A 6,715-nucleotide genomic window follows, 5' to 3' on the forward strand; every position below is an offset into this window, starting at 1 on the left:
ACCATTTGACGGGCCGTCAAATATTTTGCGGTCCGTCAAATTGGGCGTCAAAATGCCCTTCCGATAAACTTGCTCTCTTTGATTCGTTTGACTGCCAATCCTTATGGAACCTTCTTGGCACTTGTGTGAAACTTAATTAACCATCTAAGGGTCCCTATATCTCCCCCTCAAGACATTACTAAAAAATGTATAACTCAAATGATGCGAAATCTTCCAAAAACATAGCTCAAATTCCAATTCCTTCGACGAACTTACTTCCACCGATTCATATGACTCCAAAACCTTAAGGTACGCACTTAAAGTTATAAAATACCCTCCTTAACCTTATAAGGACTTTATGTCCACTTTAGGCTTGCGTTAGTCTACTCATAATGCAAACGACACGAAATTTTCAAGTTGTAACACCTAATCAAGCTTCCGGCCATCTGATGGTTCCGATCTTGAGCATTTGCATTCCTTCCGGTCTTAGCTGGTTTCAGCGATGATATTTTCTAGTTGGTTCCTTTCGATTCCAAGTCTTGAAGCCAATAGATGACGATCAAGGTTCTTCAATCGATTTCGACGGTATGTGTTGTTGAATCGCTTTTCAATCTGAGTTCGTGTATCTGTTCTTCAATCACATGACTTATTTTATTGGAAGAGATAAAAAAGAAAAAGATCTAGCATTGAAAAGAAGAAAAATAGTTGAAGATGCCGCTAGACGATTTTATTACTTGCGTTTACATTATTTTTAAAAAAATAACAAGGAAAAAAGGGACGAGGTAGATATAAAGAGGCATTACAACTTAAAAGCACAAAAAAAAACACATATGAAACACAACTTAGTTTATTTTAAGAACTCATTTTCTTCAGTTCGAAAGTCAAAATTTCGATCTTTTCATGAATATTTTTTTTGTCGGATCTATACATTTGCTTTGGGTTGAACTTGAGACACAAGGCCAACTGGATGAACTTTATTGCCTTTTCCATTTTTTGCTATCCTTCTCAATTTCTTGAACAAGACCACTCTCCTTGCTTTTTTGTCTTTCTTCTACCACTTTCTTCACTTTCTCCTTTTGGTTTTGTTGAATCACTTGGAGATGGCCATAACTTACTCCTAGTGAAGACATAATCAGAGGGTTTGATTAAAAAAAATGCCTACGAACAATGTTGCTTTGTTTAGTATTGAACTCTGAATTTGGTATCGGAGAGATTTATTATGTGACCCGGCCACTAGTGATATTGTCGGTCTTTGTCCTAGGCCCGCTTTAGCCCCACCAAAACGTGTCCGCGAGGTAAGACAGCTTACTTATATACCCAACACCTCTCCTGTGTTATGCCGATGTGGGATTTTTCCTCCTAAGCTAGGGTGTCACATACACCCTCTTTTATGGACTCAGCATCCTCGCTAAGGTTTGCCCCACCACATGGGATTTGACTAGACTCGAGCGAGGTTTCCCCATCTACCCGAATTATATAATCGGTTGAACTCGACCCATCGACAAGGTAACGCTGAGCGGCTCGACCCATTGTAACAATAGCCCAGCCCATTAGTGATATTGTCCGGTTTGGGCCTAGGCCCGCACTTCTTTTAAACGCGACACTAGGAGGTAAGACATGCTTACTTGTATACCCACCACCTCTTTTGTGTTATGCCGATGTGGGACTTTTCCTGCTAAGCTGGGGTGTCACATTTGTAGAGAGAATTGTAGCTTTGATGAGGTAGAAACTCTACTTTCCTTTCCTTTCAAGTACATATAAATGGATTAAGGTGGTTTAAAAAGCTGACATCTGTATATTTGGTGTCAGTATCAGGTTAAGTTTAGTTTTTTGCTTCTTTCAAGTGACGAGTGTAATTGATCCAAATTCAGTTCTGAAAGTTGTATAAAATCAATGAATTGGAAAATTCATCTTAAATTATTTCATCACAAATTAGTCAATTCAATGGATTTGAATTTGCTTTAGCATCTGTCAGCAACTACTACTACTACTACTTTAACATATTCTAAATTGTCACGACCCATTTTGCTTAGGCCGTGCGGGCACTTACCTTCCCACCTCGGTAAGCGAACCCTCATCCCGACAATGAACTAATACATAAATTGACGAAAGTTAAATAGCGAAAATCAACAAATACGTAAGTCTCACGATATATATATATATATATATATATATATATATATATAGAGTAGTAAATACCCCCGTGGTCTGAGTACGAATAATACAAGAGCATCTAAGGAGAAAAGTACAATCTGGAATACTAATATATAATGTCTATGTCTCTGAAATGAAAGTAAGACATATGATAGGAAAGTCTTCAAGGTTAGCGGACGCCATGCTCACCCTGGAACTCGAGAGAAGCCGAAGAGTCGATCAGCCACGGGTCACAGAAATAGATTCGACCTGGTACTCTGCATTCATAAAAGAATGCAGCAAGTGCAGGTTAGTACAAACAACTGTACTGGTAGGCACCATCGGCCGACTAAGTATAGTTAACAAAATTCAGAAGATAAAGCAGATAAGCAAGGAATCTAGCAAGTATAAGACAATATAATCATAACCAAGTATCCGTCATCGCCTATGTAAAGCATCTAAACCCAAATACGTCAAGTCCGAATATATCTGACCCAATCCATTCATCAAGCATTCAAATCACCAAGTATCTCAATCAAGTCATAATGCAATGCAATGATGGAATGAATGAAGTGTAATGCCATGCAAATGAGGTGTACACATGTACTCCGGACAAAAATATCGACGTCTCGGTAGCACAACCCAGCGTGACTCACAAAGTCTAAGTGTCACCCGTCCTGGATCTTTGCCCAACAGACAGATGGGACCCTGGCTAATTGCTCACAGGGGGAGTCTCACCAGCACCACCCTGGGGACTCGTGGAGTCCATGCACGAACAATGATTTCGGGATATCATCGGAATCGGCCATGCAACAACGATGTCTGAATAGATCATATGACATCGTCCATCTCACAATCACTCAAGTAAAAGAGTCTGTCAAATATCAGTCTCACACAATCAACGATTCCGGAATTGAACCTTGGACATCGGCCTTCTCACAATCACTCAAGTAAAAGAGTTTATCAAATATCAATTTCATACGATCAACGATTCGGAATTGATCTTCGGACATGGCCTTTTCACAATCACTCGAATAAAGAGTTTATCGAAATATCAATTTGCTCAATCAACGATACGGATCATCGCGGGTATCGGCCATGCATCATGAATGTGTGAGAATGCGTGCAATGCGTATATATCAATTATCCCAAGTTCAATATCGAGTACCGATAAAAGTACGCCAACAACGTATCATATCACAATACCAACAGTGGTATGCCAACAGTATATCAATATCACAAGTACCAACAAAAGGGTACGCCAACAATGTATCATATCAAAATACCAATAGTGGTATGCCAACAGTATATTAATATCACAAGTACCAACAAAGGGGTACGCCAACATTATATCAATATCCAAGAAGTTGACAATGTAGCATAGTTCAAATACCAACAACGGTATATCAATCCTATCTCAATCAAGACAATAACATAGATGCCGATATCTACCAACTACTCATGGCATCAAACCATCACAATGGACTAATCAACACCAACACACACAATAGGCCTAACCTAAGGCAATATCCAACCTGACTTCATACCCGAAGGTTCACATATTGTCTCCGACATTATAATCTAAATATGTGTTTTGCTATACGAAGTCTCACCAAAGGTAAGTCATAACCTACCTGGACTGCCGAACCGCAACACCAACAACTCACTCTTTTGCTTTGCCCTTCCGCTGAACCTCGGAACCAAAGTAGTCTAAGCATAATCAAATTCTATATTAGAAATCATGAAGAACGATACTAATATTGTTACTATTTCAATTTGGTCCATTTTAACCCTAGAAATTGGAGAAACGGGCCCACAAGGGCAAACGGGAAATTTGTGGGCAAAATACCAAATTAAGTACTAGGCAATTATAATCCAACCATTAGTTGTTGATTTAGCCCAAGGATTAGCCTAATTTCTGATTGCAAGCAAAACCCCCAATTTGGGTATAAACCCTAAGTGTTCAATCCCGAAATTCAATATTAAAAGTGGAAGATATATGATTAATAAGCTTAGATTAGTCAATATCTAGCATAAACATCACCAATTTTATCATTAATAATCTTAGGAACAATGTTCTTCCAAACCCTCTTTCAACTCTTATCACCATGGGTTCATTAAGGGAAAGGGGAATCTAACATGATAATGAGTTTAAGGAAGAATGAAGAAATGGGCAAGATTTACCTCCAAGATTCTCTTCCAAATATCCTTAAGAGTAGTTTCTTCAAGCTCAAATATCGAAATGGGAAATAATGAGGGTCTAAGACTTATTTAAGACACCGGTCGAGGGCCGCTACGGCGGTGAGCTCACCGCCACGGTATGCCCAATAATTCTATGGTGGCCGCCCCCCGACGGCCAACCACCGCCATAGCGGTGCCGTACATTGCGGGCACCGGATACGAGAATCCCCCGAATTTTCTAAGTCTTCGATCGAAATCACGAGTTATTCCGGGGCCGTACGCTCGTACCAAACACACAGACAACACAAAAATACGGCGCGAACGCGTTCGTGGTCTCGAAATTTCAACGGAGGTCTCGTTGAGGAGTCAACCTCCGGTGCCTTAATTCCAATTTCCCATCCCAAGTCCCGAAATGCATCCGAATGCATTGGGAACCGAACCAAATGCACATACGAGTTATAAACGACCATTCAGACCTCTCGAAATCGACAAAATTTCAAAAAAGGTCCGTTTGCCCAAAAGTCAACTTGGGTCAAACCATTTTTCACTTTAAGCCTATATTTTCACCAAAGTTGCTTGAATCCGGTCTAGACACCTCGGGGAGCGTGTCAACGGTCCCCTCGGGTCAAAAGTGAGCTAATAATGATCGGGAACGGGCGAAAACGCCGAAGAGACTATAACGACCAAACGGGTCGTTACAAAAGCTTATCGTTTAAGTACATATAAATTGTAAGTTGATAAGCAATAATACCTTGTTAATATTGAACTTTAATTATGCTATATAGAGATTTGTGTGGAGATAATTGTAAATTTTGTGAGGAAGAAACAACTTATGATTTTCCTTTTAAGTACATAGAAATAGATCAAGACGATTAAAAAGATTGACAAGTGTAGATTTAACGTCAGCCTCATTTTGAATTAACTTTTTCTTTTTTTTTTTTTTTTTTTTTGCCTTGAATTTTAGTGACAAATATAATGTAACTCAAATCCAAATTTAATGCTAAAACTCATATAAAATCAATCGATCAATTACTTCTTTATAAGTCATATACTATACCGGCATAAACTCAATGCTAATATTTAAGATCAAAATTAGATATTCGTCAAGCAATAAAGTCAAAACTGCGTTCAAGAAAATAACTTGACACTAATTTATCTTTGTTCATCGAGCATATGTCTTACTCTAAAATAGATAAATATTTCTACATTATGTATGCAATTGAAAACATCTTGTTTTTAATTCAAATTTTATAATAACTGACATGAGTGTTACTTACGTGCAACGCACATGACTTGAAGTTTTAATAACAAGATAAAAATAATCTAAAAGATGAACATATATAGATTTACTATATATCTAATTGAAGAGTTTGATTTCAAGGCATATGAATAATGTAACTTGTTCAGTATTGAACTCTAAATTTGTTATATAAATATCTATAGAGTAGAAATATATTTTTATTTTTAAAGTACACATACCTAGATCAAAATCGTTTTAAAAGATTGATATATGTAGATTTTTTGTCTACCTCGCATTGAGTGAACTTGTATTCCACTTTGTCAAGCGACAAATATAACACGAGTCCAAATTCAATTATAAGCTTATTTGGAAGAGAGAGAAAAAGGATCTAGTACCACCTTCTAGTCTAGAAGTTTTATTGCTTTTGTTCGTATTATTTAAAATAACAAACGAAAAAAGAGAGAGTAGGGGGTATAAAGACGTTACAACTTAAAAGTACAAAAACAACATATAAGAAACACAACTTAGTTTATTCTATGAATAACATTTTTTTCAGTGAATTTTTTTTTTTCCTTGCAAAACACTGTGCAATTGAAAACATCTTATTTTTAATTAAAATTTTATAATAACTGACATGAGTGCTACGTACGTGCAGAGGCGGAATTAGGATTTGAAGGTTACGGGTGTCACACTACGAACTTGATCAACTTTTGATTTTAGCTCGGGTTATTCGTCTTTTACAGTTTATATACAAAAATTGATCGAACGGAAAAATGTAATAATTATGACAATGATGCAAAAGCATAAAACTTGCAAAGAGGATTTTGGAAGCAGAAGTATATGTTATTCTACGTTTAAATTTTATGAACTTAAGTAAATAAATAAAAGACAAGAAAATAGTAAAAAAAAAAATTTAAAAATTAGAGTTTAATAAATAAACGAGCTAGTCAAAATAATTAATGAATTTGTGAAAAGCAGGTCAAAAGAAATTAGGGAAAAAGAAGGAAAAACAACTTACAATATTAACATGTGTTATTTATGTGATCCACACAACAAACTAGAAAAAACCTGCTAGACAGGTTCAAACCGGCGCCACCAGGGAGAAACCATCTACATGGTACCACTGGCACTATAGCTGCCATTGTCACAATGGGTGGCAAGTATATTATTTATACAATGTCT

General features: G+C 37.0%; 1 long non-coding RNA gene across 1 annotated transcript; it reads left to right on the forward strand.

The window, feature by feature from the left end:
* Nucleotides 1-436: 436 nt before the first annotated feature.
* On the forward strand, nucleotides 437-6,364 carry LOC132066587 (uncharacterized). Its single transcript, XR_009416863.1, has 2 exons — nucleotides 437-564; nucleotides 6,189-6,364. It is a non-coding gene; the product is annotated as an uncharacterized LOC132066587 (long non-coding RNA).
* The last annotated feature ends 351 nt before the right edge of the window (nucleotides 6,365-6,715 follow it).

The sequence above is a fragment of the Lycium ferocissimum genome, chromosome 8 (assembly GCF_029784015.1).
Source record: "Lycium ferocissimum isolate CSIRO_LF1 chromosome 8, AGI_CSIRO_Lferr_CH_V1, whole genome shotgun sequence".
Taxonomy (NCBI): Eukaryota; Viridiplantae; Streptophyta; class Magnoliopsida; order Solanales; family Solanaceae; genus Lycium; species Lycium ferocissimum.